The sequence below is a fragment of the Panthera leo genome, chromosome B3 (genome assembly GCF_018350215.1).
Source record: "Panthera leo isolate Ple1 chromosome B3, P.leo_Ple1_pat1.1, whole genome shotgun sequence".
Classification (NCBI taxonomy): domain Eukaryota; kingdom Metazoa; phylum Chordata; class Mammalia; order Carnivora; family Felidae; genus Panthera; species Panthera leo.
In genome coordinates, this window is record NC_056684.1 from 82,147,852 (window position 1) to 82,162,687 (window position 14,836).

The 14,836-nt window shown below is 44.3% G+C and overlaps 1 pseudogene; it reads left to right on the top strand.

Annotated features, from left to right (window-relative positions):
- Positions 1–2,199: 2,199 nt before the first annotated feature.
- Positions 2,200–2,278, top strand: LOC122223476 (annotated as a pseudogene).
- Positions 2,279–14,836: the final 12,558 nt, after the last annotated feature.

Genomic DNA, 14,836 nt, shown 5'->3' on the forward strand with positions numbered 1-14,836 from the left:
TAATGAATCTCAAGTTTGTAGTTTTCTTTGGCTTTGACCACACAAATCACTTTTTAGCAGGGATCATTTCTCTCAGTCAAAATAAGTAAAATTAAAGAAGAGTTTTAAGTGTCTTTGCTTTGGGCAGACTTACACAGATACCGTTTCTCTGATGACATTCTTTCTTGACTCCCCTGAGATATAACCACTGGAGAGTTGTCTCTGTAAACAAGTTAGCCAAGAAGCTGCGTCTTTTGGAACTTTAATCAATATTTATCTGATAGTTGAGAAACAACTCTTGAACAAGATTATTTTAAATGATATATTAAATGATTAATTCTTTGGTAATTCATCATCTCTTTGAGATAAGTCTTTGATTATGAATCACTAAGAACAAGTAGTGTTCTTTAATTTCAAAAGGTTCAGTTACCTCTTCCTACTTGGTCTGTATCTTGAGCAGCTGTCCAGGGTACTTAAAATTAATTACTGTAAATACTTAAATTACAGATTTTTTCCCTTTTTTTCTTGGATTGCGGGTTTTGAGAAAATGAAGCTGCTTTTTACAATAATTTAGTTTTTCCATTTTGAACAAGACTTTGAATAATGATAAAGAATAATGGTAATAAATAAAATATTTGCGATTGCCTATGTAAATCATATTAGAAAGATTGTACAACACTTTGAAAACAATGTTATGATGTTTGGCTTATGGTATAGAGATAATATAAATTAAAGATTATGTGTGTAAACGTTATGAACTTAAGGGACATTGACCCTAACCGACCCCTAGTGAAAAATTTCTTCATCGGAATTCCTAGAAGGTAGTCATCTTGTTCTGCTAAAATACCTCCAAGTAAGGGATGCTCAGCACCTCCAGAGGTGGTCCTCTTTAGTTTCTGTATAGTGGAAAACTTCTTTCTGCTCTGGAACTTAATCTAGCTCCTTATGTGTTTCATCATTCCATCCTTCTGGAGCAGCGTTCTAATTTTTGTATTCTCATCCTTTTTTGTGGAGAATGAAGGGAAAACTAATTTCCTGTTCCCAGAGCTTCAATGTTAAGTATTTGAATTGCTTTGCTCCAAACTATGCCCACTTCCTGAATGACCATATAAGACAACAAAGCACCTATTTCTGAGTTCTGTTCAAAATCAAAATCCTAATATGTTCATAATAATCCATTCATGATTTGATAGCAAAGCAATACATAATTACAGAGTGTACAGCAAATGAAGACTTTAAACTTCTCTTATTTATTGGTTGTAATAACTTGAGACTTGCTTACTATTCAGATGGTTGTTCTCAAAGTGTAGGCTGAGGAGTTTATCAGGGTATCACTATTTTACAATAATACTAAGACACTACAGTACTTGCTTTCTTTGTTGTGGATGTCTGAACTGATGATGCAAAAGCACTGGGAAGTAAAACGGCATTAGAGTGAATCAAGCTGTACTGGTAGTCACTGTATTCTCCCCTGCCACATATTCACAGTAAAGAGTTGCCTGTATCATTTAAGAATATCCTTGATGAAGCAGTAAGAATTATTAACTTTATTCAATCTGGACCTTTAAACACATATCTTCCAAATATTCTTTCTGCTGAAGTGGGAAGTACACATAAAGTACTCTTATTGCAAATTTCTAATTCTCTCTCTAAAAAAAAGTACCTGTGCTATTGGAACAAAAAAATACTTGTGCCATTTCTTGAATTATGAGCTGAGCTAGCCATGTTTTTTTTTCCCATGGAACATTGTTTATACTTGAAAGTATAACTGACACACTATGGTTATTCAGATGTGGGTATTTGGCAGACATTTTCTTGAAAATGAATACAATGCATCTATGACTTTGAAGATACAACTGACAGAGTTCGGTTGCCAATAATAATATTTGAGATTCCAAGTGAAAATTAGTATTTAAGAAGCTTGTATTTGCTATTGTGAGCTTGACAGCTTCCCAATATGTAAAGACTTTACTGATCAGATGGGTAGTGATCTTAATAAATGTGATTTTCTGATATTGTGCAATGAAATGTGTTAACATTTGGAATATTTGCAGAATACAGTCAAAGTGTTTTAAAAATCATCACTGCTTGATGATACAAAGTCATGCATCAACCAAAAAACAATCTATAGTTCAATGGATTTCAATGATTAGAATATAACAAATTTATTGTTATAATTCCAGATTCTACAGTGCAGCTAAGTTTTAAGAAATCACTACTGTGTTGTGTGAAAGGTTAGCTCTCCCCTTGACAAGGATGGAAGAGGCCCTTGGGCCTGACAACATAACCACATGTGTATGGTAAAGAAATTACTACTTAATGAGTGTTGGTGTAATAACAAAGAATAATATCCAGTTATTAATTCTTTAGTATTTACACATATCTCTGTGTGAAGTGAATTTTCTTCACATACTTAAACCAAAACAACATACTATAGCAGGTTGAATGCAGAAAAGATATGGGAGTCTGGCTGTCTTATACAGAGCCAGGTATTTGAGAAAACCAAAAATATAAAACAATATCACTCTTCTGGTTTTTTTGTTTGGAGAAAAATAGTTAATTTTTAATTGAAAATGTTATTTATGTTAACATGTAATGAGTTCATCATTTTTTAGCATTTTTAAATGACCTTGATGAATAAGACATTTCTACATGTATTTAAATTTTGACTGCATTAAATATTGATAAATGTGATATGTATCATCCTAAGCTCTTTGAGTGGCCCAAAAACATTTAAGAGTTAGAGGGGACTTGAGACAAAAACAGTTGTGAATGACTCCACTAGGGATATTCTGGTCAAAGTTTACAACAAGTCATACCCTCCTTCATTCCAAAAGATTGGCAAACAAACAAACAAACAAAAAAAAAAACAAAACAAAAAAACAGAACCAATGTCTTCATTCTAATAACCAATAGTATTGTATTTACACTTTGTTAAGCTATTTTATTTTATGCCTCTACACATCTTGTACACAGTTAATGCCAGAATTTTACTGCCCTTCGTGTAAACTAGAACTTGAAGCCTTTAAAAAAGTGTACCAAACTCCATGGAACACCTGCAGTATTTTTATCTGTTACCTTTCTTGATTTTGATAAAAAAAAAATTAGTCATTCATAACTGCAGGTATAATGTCCTGGAGTTTAAAATAAATAACTGCTTGGAATTTTCTCTCTCATGCTTGCTCTTTTCTCTGTCTCTTGCAAAATAAATAAATAAACTTTAAAGTGAAAAAGGGCACCTGGGTGGCTCAGTCAGTTAAGCATCCAATCTTGGTTTCGGCTAAGGTCATGATCTCATGGTTAATGAGATTGAGCCCCATGTCAGGCTCTGCAGTGACTTGGGATTCTCTCTCCCCTCTCTCTCTCTGCCCCTCCCCCGCCTTCTCTCAACATACATAAATAAACATTTAAAACAAAAGGTATTTCCCAGTTGACTGTCCTCTCATGTCTATCAGTAACTAGTATCATTTTGGAGACTTTTTCACTGTAATAGAAATGAGATGTACCTGAAAAAGTTTAAACTGATAAAAAATAACTAATGAAATTAATGGGATAATTAAATATTTCTGTGCTCTCAGAGTTTAAAAAAGGAAGAAAAAAACAGAAGTAGTCAAAAATGAGAGTGAGTCATTCTAAAGGTGACTCTGAAATTCTCTCTGATCTAGTTTTAAACGCCTCAAAGATGGAAAATAAATAAGGACAGTGGAGAAAAGAAAACTCGCTGCCAATCCACCACCTATAGATGACCACTATAAACAATTGAGGTATGTCTTTTGGGGTGCCTGGGTATCTCAGTCACTTACGCAACCCATTCACGATTTCGACTCTGGTCATGACCTCACAGTTCGTGAGTTGGAGCTCTGCATCAGGCTCTGCACTAACAGTGTGGAGCCTGCTTGGGATTCTCTCTCACCCTCTCTTTCTGCCCCTCCCCTTTTCATTCTCTCTCTCTCTCAAAATAAATAAATAAACGTTAAAATGAAAAAGGGCACCTGGGTGGCTTAGTCAGTTAAGCATCAGACTTTTGACTTCCACTCAAGTCATGATATCACGGTGGTGGGATGGAGCCCCAGGTTGGTTCCCACTGAGCATGGAGCCTGTTTGGGATTCTCTCTCTATCCCTCTCTCTCACTCTCTGTCCCTCCCCCACTCACACTGTATGCTCTCTGTCTCTGTTTTTAAATAAACATTTAAAATTTTTAAAAATTTAAAAGAAAATTTTTAAAAATTAAAAAATAAATAACTCTTTAGACTTGTAGACATTCATAAATAGAGCATGTAAATATTGCATACTTATCTGGGTAAGTATCAAGATCTTTCCCATCTCCAAGGAAGAGATCTTAGAAGATAATTTAGAGATTGTTGTCATGTCTATGACTACTTTTCACTGAGTAATTAACATGAGTCAGGAACTGTCCTAAGTACTTTATATACTTATCTTATTTCTCAACAACAGTGAAAGGTAGAACTGTATTCAAACCCAGAGTGCCCTGATTGTCACCCCAAGCTGCTGACCATGTTTTGTTACTTTTCATTTGGTTCAACTCCTAACCTCCCCCACTTGCTACTTTTGTGCTCTACACATGAATCTATTGTTGACCTTAGGATACTTTGTTGCAATTCATTTCTTTATGTATTTGCCTCTGCTAATCAACTTCTTGCTCCCTGAAGGAAGGAACTGTGTCTGAATTCCCACCGCACAGGAAAATCCATTTTTGCTGGGCTGAATTAATACCATGTTAGGCTATAGAAGCTGAATGAGTTTAAATAGCTTTCCCACTCAATCAGTGTGTATTGTCAGGATCTGAATCTAGGCCTCCCATCCTAACCTTCTGTGGTAAACATTGCAGGTAAGTGCTTCTCAAATATGGTGCATGGACCAACTATATCAGTATCGCCTAGGAATTTGTTAGAAATGCAAATTATTAGCATCCTCCCCTCACCACCACCCCCTTATTGGATAAGATTCTGTAAAGGTAAGGCCCGGAAATCTGTATTTTAATATGTTTTTATTGTGATTCTGATGCACACGAAAGTTCCAGAATCACTCTTCTAAGTGAAGAAACCTAGCAGTTTAATAGAAACAGAATGGTTGACTCAGCATGGAGCATAATAAAACCATTCCTTTGATTTGCTGTGTGATTAGGTTTATAAAGTATCCTGTAGAAAATGAAAAATTCAAGCAAAAACTCATCTAGCATGGTTGTTTTTATTTTGAAAAAAAAAAATTAATCCAAAACAATAGCCACTCCTTTAAACAACCCGTCACTGAATTAATAATGATTAAATTCACTCAAAAATTCAGTGAAGAAAAGAGTCCATTGGCTAAATAAATATGCCTACCTGGAGGAACCAAAGCAAACAAATGAAATTTCCAGTTAGCACTAGGTATAATTTTCACTGAAATACAAAGGTGCACGGCCTCTGGACCTGTGGTGCAAGTACCAACCCACACACACTTAGGGGCTCTGTGCAAATTCTAATCATGCTGACAGAAGAAACAACTAGAACCAACATTTGTGATTCCTTTATAATGACAGGTAGATTTTAAATATTCCCCTCCAAAATTACAAATATTAGATTCAATTGATTTGCAGACATTTTGGAATAATATGTGCTACAATGTGAATATTATAACTAAAAAAAAAAATCATAAGGATTTGAGACCCTTTCCTACTCACTAATTTTTTAAAACAATTCCTCCTCCCTTACTGTCTGCTGCTGAATTTAAAAAATAGCTAAAGGATTTCCTCTCTTAACTAAATCTCTTCTCTTTCTAGCTATATATTTATAAAGTCCTCTGAGAATTAGTTTAGCATAATAGCTTGAGATATTCAGTATTTGATATAGGTAGTATTAATATGAAAAATTCTCAGTACTCTCCTTATATATTATATATGAACATACATATATTATAAATAATGATTTATTATATATTCTCTCTTAATTCCTTAGTTTCTCTTCTGGAATATCAAGAAAGTGTATATTGCTAAGTTTATGTTACTTTTTTTCCTCCCCTGACATTATAGTCTTGCTTTTGAACAGACTAGAGGACATATTAATAGCATGGCAAATTTAGCAGTAAGAGCTTGAATTCAGTTTGCATTGAGGAGCAAAGATGGAAAATTATTTAAATCAAATATTTAGCCCCTCTACAGAATGTAAGATCTCCTTCCCATGGTATGGAGGGATCTTCATTGTAACTCATGGCTCTTCCTACAATGAAGACTCATCTCACAGTAAATGATCACAGGAGGTTTTGTTTTTGTTTTGTCTTCTTTTAAATAGAAAAAGAAAATCTCTCTTTGCATTGTGACCACTTTGCTAAAACACTCAACATTTCAGAGTAAAACATCTCTTACCTTATTCATGACATCCTATATTTTCTTTCTATTTATTTTGTTTTGCTTTATATTATCCTAATCTCTATGCACTGTTTTATTTGCCTCTTAAATATCTGACCAAAGTAACACAAACATTAGATACAATCAAGCTGTATAGCCCCTCTTTCCTTGGTAGCTTCCGACAGGCAGTAGTAAAAATTCAAAGTCCAACCATTTAACTCTAAGTACAGGGAAATGAATTTCCAGAGAATAGATATTTTTATCACATAAGAAAAAGGCATAGTTTTACAGTGACAACAACGATGAAGATGTAAACATGTAATTGTGATATAGCTGTGTCTATATCATATGTCCGTATTGAGGATTAAAAGATCGTAAAAGTCTTTCTAGATCTCTACAGACACAAATATGTAGATTTCAGGGGGGGGGGGAGGAGAATATAAAATGAGAAAGTATCCAGTTTAATGTTAACTGGAGCCCTTTTAGTTGGATGAGTGCCAAAACAACTTTCAAAATATTTCAAAACAGCTGCCAGCATGTAAAGATTTTAACTGAAAGAATACAGTAATGAAATCTGAATTACTAATGAGTGAATAAACTTATATTTTGCTTAGGGTCCCTAATGAACATGGAGATAAGCAGGTCCAATAAGAAATTTGTCTCTCACGCATGCAAACCAAACTTCTGGACTTACACATTTAAAGACAAAATATTGAAACAGAATTATATGCATTCTAAGGTAACCTACTGTGCAAGTCTTCTTCAAGTATTCTGTGTATTTCTATTTTAGGAAAGAAAGTTTCTGGAGGGCAGGAAATATATTTTCTTAAATATGGCGTTGACAGCTTGGAACTTTGAAGTTGAATGTACTCATTAAACTTGCTTTTAATAATATAAAGTAGAATTGAAGTGAGCTTCAGCAAGTCTAGTCTTAAATGTCTAACAACAGATCTCACACATTCTTTCTATTGGGACTCTTTTGACCTTTAGGCTTTCAAGAAAAACTTGCCCTCCAGAAGGGAAGTGAAGCAGGACCACAAATTTCCAGACCAGCTATTCGGTAAAATAAGTAGTCCATAAAATATAATCACTGGTTTTTTTTCCGTACTGAAACAAAGAAGAACTGGGATATTGTTTATAAATATAACTCACTGTTGGTTGTGCAGAAAGACTTTAAAAGGGAGAGTAATCTAAAAATTCTGCTCTTTTGGCCAAAGAGGGTTTCCCCCCTTTGGCATCATTTGGCACATTGGGAATGCCTCTGGATCCATGGGATCTAGCTTGGAATATTGCATTATGCTACTGGAGTCAAAGCACACATGGAAGCTGGACCTGCTTGCTGGAAGCCTCCATCAACTGGCTGACCTAGATATCAGGTGGCAGGCACAGCATCACCCCACAATGGGCCAATAATTCAGACAAATTCTATTTTATAGAAAGCCACGGCCTGGATCTGTGTTCGTTTTTAGACTGATTCCTCAGCCATTTTACTTGGCTTCCTTTGGTCTACAGTACTGCTGGCTGGCCTTGACCTCTGCAGTCAGAGGAGAACTTTTCCCAACCCCTGAAACATTCTTGACCTCTCTAGAATTGCAATGAACTCCCATTTCTTTCAACTGGAAAGCCAGCTTGGAGTCAAGGGATGCCTTTTTGAGATCTCTCGCTTAAGATCCGGCCCTGAGGATGAGAGATGGAGAGGAGAGGGCTCAGAAACCAAGTCAATCAGCATCTCCTGGTCGCGGTGCTCCTACAGGGACCCACATCTGTGACCAGATCCTTACAAGGCGGCTTTCCATGTACTCAGACCATCCACTCTCTCAACACCCACCCCCACTCCGTTCAATGACCTTGAGTTTGGCCTCTGAAAAGCAAGTATATCCGAATGAAATGCCGTTAAACTAGAGAATGACCCCTTTCCAGGAAGGAAGGAGTCAGGACCTGGGTTAGGTCTTCAACTAACTCGTGGGATCCTTAGCACACGCCACAGATGCTCATTACGATTCTTTTTACGTGCAACATGTGGGGGACGAAGCAGTTTCATATCTCTTGGTATTATCTGCCGTCCAAAGCATTTTCTTTGAGAGGAAAATGGAAACGCAGCTGCGCCGTGGGCCCGGCCAGCGAGAGCTGGGGCTCCCTCCCTCTGTCTCCCTGTGGCTGCCGGGCGCGGGAGGCTCCTCCGGAAACTGACTCGGGTTAGGGGAGTGCAGAGATTGCCTAGGCAGGCGCGGGACACTGCTGGGGCGCGGACGGGCCTTTGTGCCGCTCTGTGCTTCCCGAGAGCCGCGAGGGTGGAAGGGGACGTCCAGCTCTACAGCTAGGGCAGGCGTCTGGCCCCTAGCCCGTGTGCGGGAATGCTGGGCTGGGCAGGCTGCCGCCCTCGGCCTTGGCAACTTCTGGCCAATCCGCCCTGCCCCTCTGGGTCCCCGCCGGCCGGTTGCGCCCCAGGCTCAAAGGGTTAAGCAGGTGTCTCGCCCGGCGAGGCGCTATTGGCCGAGAGCCGGGGCGGCGCGGCCGCGGTCACCATGCTCCGCCGAGCCCAACTTGGGTTCGTGCGGCGGGCGCGGCGGCCGCTCGCACCCCGGCTGCCGGGCCGGAGCTTCCGCGCGCGGGGAGAGGAGAAAACGAGATGGGGAAAACCACATCAGCACCAGCAAAGTGGGTCGCGGGTGGGTGCGTGCAAGAGGAAGGGAGCCCTACAGAGCCCCGCGTCCCGCAAGGGACGCGCCCCTCTGCCCCGCAACTCGGGTCCCGGCTTTCAAGCCGGAAGAAAGAGGGAGGAAGTGGGGCAACAGGGGGTCCTGGGCAGGGGGTGGGGAAACGGTCCACTCCCACTGCCCCCACCTACTAATCGGGCCCGAAGGAGTGCAAGTTGTCATTAAAACGGCGCGCCGAAATCACTAGCATCCCTCCTCACCCCCTAAGAAATACCGATGTAACAATGCAGAGAAGTAACTGGGAGACACGAGGAAATAAATGCACGTGTTTTCTCTTTTTGTTTCCCTGGTGGTTGGAATTTGCAGAGTTCGCCTCAGTTGTGGCTGCTAATTTATTCGTTTCAACGTTTGAAAAGGGCGTGTAGAGATGGGTCATCGGGAGCACACCCGGATCCCTCTAGCTGGACCTACACTCCCCAGCTCACAAGTTTGTCCAAGACTAACCTGCCCGCCCACCAGGAGCAAGCAGAGTCCCTTTTGATAAAGGGAACAAACTCTCCATTGCACAAAAGCGGCTTCTCCGCCCGCCCCCCTTTTCCTTTGCACACCATCCCTCCTCGATAAGCAAGTTCTCCAGTAGTCCAACTTGCAATTGGCAACCCCCGCGCCGCCTGGTGTGCAGAAGACTGGCAGAGAGGGGTCCCGGGTGGGAGGGGAAGGTCTGCGCCCCCATTCCTGCACACGCGGGCTGAAGTCCAGGTTGCTGGAAGCTGCGGGAGGCGCGAGCCTGCTTGGATGGTGGTTATTTCTCTAGAGAAAAGAGGGGAGAGAGCGCGCCTCAGTCTTGCACTTTGGGTCGGAAGTGCGCGGGGTGTGTGTGTGTGTGTGTGTGTGTGTGTGTGTAGAGGGGGCGGGAAAGAAAGACACCCTCCGCTGCCCGTCATTCCCTTGCACCGGCCAAGTCCTCGCCAAGCCTCCCGGTGCATCCTTCCTCCGCCACCCCTCCCCTTCTTCCCTCAGCTGGGCTCGCGCCGCGCAGCCGGAGCAGCCAGTGAGAGCAACATCCTGGAAAGAGGGGGGAGCACCACCGCCCCCCAAAAGGGAAAAAAAGGCCCCACCCTGACACGTTTTGCTGTTTGCAAGTCCCTCGCACGCCCCCCCGCACCTCCTCCTAGTGCTCGCGGCCCCCCCACCCCAGCCCGCTGCGCGCACATCAAAGCGCCTCTCCGCCGCGCACAGTGGCCGCGGCTCACTAATGGGATTGCAGGCTGGTGCCTGGCTCCGCTGCTGCCGCCGCCGCTGCTCGCCCTGCTGCTGCTGCCGCCGCCGGAGCCCAAACCAGAGCCCCCGCCAGCTCTCTCCCAGAGCCGCCGCGCCCGGGGGCCGAAGCCGCGGCGATGATCCGAATCTTTCCGGATTTCAGCGTGCAGGTGACGGCCGCGGCGGCCGGCGGGGCGGCCGCGGGGGTGCCGGCGGGCGCGGGCATGGGGAGGGCCGGCGCCGCGGCCAACGGCACCCCGCAGAACGTCCAGGGCATCACCTCCTACCAGCAGCGGTGAGTAGTCCCGCCTGGGCTGGGTTAGTGCCCCCGCCCCGGGGTGCTGGGGTGGGACTCACTTTGCCTCCTGTTTTATGCGTTACAACACACATGCACATCGTCAGGGCTCACTTCGCTTGCTCCTCGTTCTACAGATGAGAAAGAAAAAATTAATTCACAATTCGGATTGAAAGGCACTCCAGTTTACTGGCGAAGTGAAATCATCCTTTGCCCTCTGCCTGGCCCCAAATCCAGAACCCCAGCCCCGCGTAGCCTAGGAGTTGCAGCGAAGTCTTAGACACAAGCACAAGGTGCTTTTGCAAAGTTTGGGATCCCTGTCCCCTTCCGCGGAATTTTCTCACTGCCTCTGCCGGGTGCGGACCCGCGCTGACCGGCAGCCAGGGGGGCAATTGATCACGGGAGACTGATTGATCATTTGTTTCCAAACAGAATAGGAACGATTTTCACGTGTAGCTGTAGACTCGCAATTCTACATAATAGTGTTATCATGTCACCTGTTACTACAGGGAAATACAGCATGAAATCCGAGTCTCCTCGGCGCTGTTAAGTATTCATCTTAAATGCATTATAATGCAAATGCGTAAGATTCAGAGATGCGAGTTAGGAAGCAAATTTTACAAAGTTAGGCTAGGTGGGTGAGAAAGAAGTTTTAAAGTATTACTTGTTTGCATTTCTCCCAAACATTTATAGATATTTAATAAAATAGAGTTGTGACATTGAATTAGTAAACATTCTTTGATGCAATTAGGAAAGGAAGTGTATGTGTGGGGGGGATATACTACCACCAACAGCTCTAGAACCCTAAAGTTTTTCCTTAAGAACAAGTTGTAATCTTCCAATATTTTATCAAAAATGTAATCCACAAAAATGTGTTGAGAAAAACTAACAATGTAGTATGAAAGGTAAGCTTCCCATTTGTGGGGCTCGGTTTTAGAGAAGAAGGAAGAAAAAACACGTGAAAGTGTGAAATTAAATATTTGTGTTTCCCAGATTGCACACGATTAAATATCTGAGAGATTTGCCAATGGCATTTAACTTAAAATATACACAATGCATAATTCAAATAACAGTTCCTATTTTTACCTTGTATTTCAAACTTCATTGATTTGAGAACCTTTGATTTGAACCAACAGTGTTTAAACTGAAAAGGTTAAGATAATCTATCACTGCCATATTTTGTGCTTTCTAACCAATGGCCCAGCGACCAGAGCAGATTTTGCATAACACACTGAGTGTTTTCCAAGTTGATGCCCAGGACTGCAAATATTCTGTAGAAGACTTCATTATATGCTCTGGGTACTGTCAGAAGTTTTAAAAAGAGTCTTGAGAAAAAACAGGCTATTTCTGGTCAAAGGATTTTTTTTTTTAATTTAAATTATTTTAGTCTTGTTTTACTTCAGTGATTACAAGAACCTTTAATACAAAAGATCTGGGAATCTTTCAAACATAAAGGACTAGACAAGAATTAGATTTTTCCTTTTCATGGTTCAGGTAAGGTTTTTTGGTCACTCACAAAACATTTAAATGACAATATAATCTGGTGGTCACTTTACCTAGGAGGTGCAGGCAATAGTCACAATACTATGGTTGTGACCTAGGGAGTCAAGGGCCAGAAATGTCAGATGGCCTTTGGACAATTTCAGAGACCTCCAACTAATCCATGAGATATAAATGGAACATAAGAGGTGGTCGTGAATTTTCAGCCTTTAGGTTTGCCCTCAGAGTGTTGATGTCCTTCACCACAAAGATCTTCCCAGGGCTAATTTTCCCAATAAGCCAGGAGCCTCCAGGGGGAATCCTCCATAGCCTCCCACCCTGAAAAGCCAACTGATGCCTTCCACCTTCATCTTTGAATCTGGGCTACTTTATCAAGTCTTTGAATCCCACTGTGGTTCTAAAGACTAGAGCTTTAAAAATAATCAACTTTAGCCTTTGGGTGTATAATTTCCTTCCTCCTTTTTTATGTTCAGTCATAATGACTGAAGAGAAGGTGCTAGCTGTGGGAAATGGACCTTTCTTTGGTTTCATTAGTCAGATGACACCTGTTACTGCCTTTAATTTTTGTTAATTTGGGGACAGGAGAGTGAGCCAAATGTTTAAGGGAGGATTTGAGTCATGAGTCCCCCGTCCTCTGGCACTTCTTCATCGGACCACCAGCATGATAGGCTTCAGAGGCTTTGAGGGGCAGACTTAGTTTTCACTTTAAGAGCTGGATATGTTTGCTAAAGTGAATGGTGACACATCATTCTATCAAAATGTATTTTTGCATTAAGTGCTTTTGGGGAGTCTGATGAGGGAGTGACAGTAGTAGAGGGCTTTTCCAGCAAGAGTGGCCTGTTGGGAGAACAGAACTTCTCTCATTTGTCATCTTTGGGCAGAAACACCCTAGGCTGGCTGTCCTGGAGCCAAAACTTCCAACCGGCAACTTTTCCCCCTCCCTGCCAGCCCATGTATATCTTGTACTCAATATCTTGTACTCTCCACTTCAGTTCATTTTTCAATCACTCTCATCTTCTACCTGTAGAGTGTACTCCAAAGAGAACTCAAACACCATCATGCAGATTAAACGCCTCTGCAACGAAAAACACTTGTGTTTTCAAAGTTTCCAACTCTCCCAGCCACACTTTACTGCACCGGTAGGACCGAATGGGACCCCTTTCAGGTCTTTTTTTTTTTTTTTTTTTTTCTTTTCTTAAGTTTAAAGTAAAATGCAAAGCCTCGCATAGGAGTGATGTTTTCCGTGTGGCTCTTTCATTTATTCAAAGTGGAAATGCATTGGGAGTCCTTTCTGCTTTCCTGGTTGACACATGACTGACCCAAGTCTCTGCCTAAAAAGCTGCCCACACTCGGCAGAGTAAGGTTTAGTGGAGGGGACGCTCTGACCAGGGTCTACCCAGGTAATAGGATTCCAGCAATGGCCCTTCATTGAGTGGCCCTTTCTCTAGGCCTCGCTGAGCTGTAAACTGGGGAAACCACAGAGAGATGTCCGTAGTCTGGTCCGGTCTTAGGTGCCAGGAGCCGAGTGGGGACAGGCATTTGTATCTAACTGCGTTGAAACTCCTGGGGATTCACCTGTGAACCCCTGGGTCTGCAGACATGTATGCGGGTGAATAATGCAGATGCTCCGGTCAGGAAATGTTGGCGAGAGCGCCGGAGCCATAAGGTGCCTGTGCAGCCGCTGCGCTAGCCCACAGGGTTCTCGTGGCTCCCGGTCTTGGTCAGCGCACGCCCACCCACGTTTATTTCCACGGTCTCGGAAGGAGCTCCCGGGACGGTGTCCTGTCCGAGGCCGCTTCCGTGGCCTCCCAGTTCCTCTCCGCCTCTTTCTCCCGGACTGACATACTCCCGAGAAGGGAAGTGTTCGCAACTGCAACTGAGTGGCGTTGTTGCGCTGGCAGCCGAGCTTCCCAGTCCCCCAACGAGAGAGAGCGAGCGAGCGAGAGGGAGAGAGAGGGGAGAGAGACGGAGAGAGAGAGACGGGGAGTGAGAGAGTGTCGGGAGAGAGAAGGGGGGGGTGTGTCTGCGTGCGAGAGAGCGCTCTGGAGCAAAGCAGCTGGAAAATGCCCAGAAATACTTTCACAGCGGTCAAGCTGGGAACCCCCGCGTGTCCTCCCCTCCCCGCCCCTCCCGGCCTAGGCCCCGACCGCCCCCCGCCGCGAGGGTGTGTGCCCCACCTGCCACCAGGCCAGCTCCGGGTGGCGGCGGTGGGGGACGACACGGGGGGCGGGGGGAGGTGTGGCGGCGCGCGAGGGTGAGAACCCGGAGGCGGCGGGGCCCTGGGCCGGGCTGCCCGCGGGGCCGCGCGGCGGCCTCCCCCCCGCCGCCTTCTCCTCCCCCTCCTCCTCCGCCGCCGCCGCCGCCGCCGGTCGCCAGTCTCCGCGCTGGGCATGTCTCGGGAGCCGGAGCGGCCCGGGCCGCGGGGGCTCTGCGGCGCATGGACGGCGGCGGCGCCGGGCGAGCAGGGGGAGGAGAAGGCGCAGGCGGCGGAGGAGGCGGCGACCTGCGGCGAGAGGCACCGGCGGCGCGAGGGGACGGCCGGCCGCCGGCGAGGCTCCGGCCCCACTACTTTTCCGTAGCCTCCCAGCCTCAGCAGCACGGCCGCCGCCGCCGCCGCCGCCGCCGCCACGGCCACGGCCAGGGCCACGGCCGCCGCCCGCCGGGCCGCCGCTGAGCGCCGCGCACGCCCGCACTCACTCCCGCCACCCCACGCACACGCACACCCCCCGCCCTCCCCACGCCCCCCACCCCGGGAGGGGGGAGAGAGGCAAAAAGTAAGAGAGGAAAAAAAATAGCAGGAA